We start from the raw sequence: 1,078 nt of genomic DNA on the forward strand, positions 1-1,078 counted from the left end.
CTGAAGTGTTGCGAACCCTGCTTCTGTTCTAATTGTATTCTTGATTTGAGTAAGTGGATTGACTATCCACTGCCTCTGTAATCCATTTCTCACTGCTATCGCTGCCAGTTGGTGAGCTAAGTTGTTTCCGTTTCTTAGAGTTCAGGTAACTCCCATATTTGGAGCCTCATTCAGCAGATGGAGAATGTCTCTGATGATTGCGTCTACCTCTGCCAAAGAAGTTTTTGAACTAGGCAACTTCATTAAAGTTTGGTAAATTAGTAGTAGCATGTAGTTTTGACCATCGCATGGCAGATGCTTATAGTGCAAACATGTTTTTGGTATCATGGGCCCAACTATCACAGCCCACAAAGCCCACCATCTTAACTCATCAACCTTGTTTTCGTTCCTCCCGCCTCAGCCCACAACGCCCACCTTCAATCAACCCTTCAATTGACCGCGTGTACCATGTATGTTCCCCATACGGATCTCCCCCCTTCATCCAAGCCCGAGCCAAATACCAAGCCCGATGTCGGCCCAGTCATCTGTCTTTTATACTACATCACCGTTGAACAACTCAATCACATACAGACACTTGCAACCTCAAATAGTGCTAAGCCCACAAAACTTGAGTCCATATCAACGTTCTTGTGGAAGTTGGTAGCTTCAGGCGCTATTTCCTCCGAAACTGGTTATGGTAAATTATGCAAAATTTAGTATCATAAGTCATAACCTTATATATACAAAATACAATTATACTTGATACATGTATGAAGTTGCTTGGCTTTGTTAAGAAATTACATGATAATTAACTGTATATCTTTTTTATTCTTATTAAACTATATTTTTGTTACCACAATTTATTTTTGTCAAACTAATAACAAATTAACTATATATCCTCGATAGAAAGAAAAAGAAAAAAAATATATATACACATATAACTGCGTACATTTTACAATATTAGTGACTTAGTGTATATCAAAATTTGTAACCGTTATTTTAAAATATTTTACACTGATATCTAATCAAATTCTTAGCATTTAAATGAATATTTAAATAATAATTCTTTTGTTAACGTAATAATATATAATTAAATTTT

At 35.5% G+C, this 1,078-nt stretch overlaps 1 pseudogene; it reads left to right on the forward strand.

Annotated features, from left to right (window-relative positions):
• Nucleotides 1-1,078, forward strand: part of LOC107620472 — a 27,553-nt pseudogene that overhangs the window by 23,179 nt on the left and 3,296 nt on the right.

Source organism: Arachis ipaensis, chromosome B10, assembly GCF_000816755.2.
Source record: "Arachis ipaensis cultivar K30076 chromosome B10, Araip1.1, whole genome shotgun sequence".
NCBI lineage: Eukaryota > Viridiplantae > Streptophyta > Magnoliopsida > Fabales > Fabaceae > Arachis > Arachis ipaensis.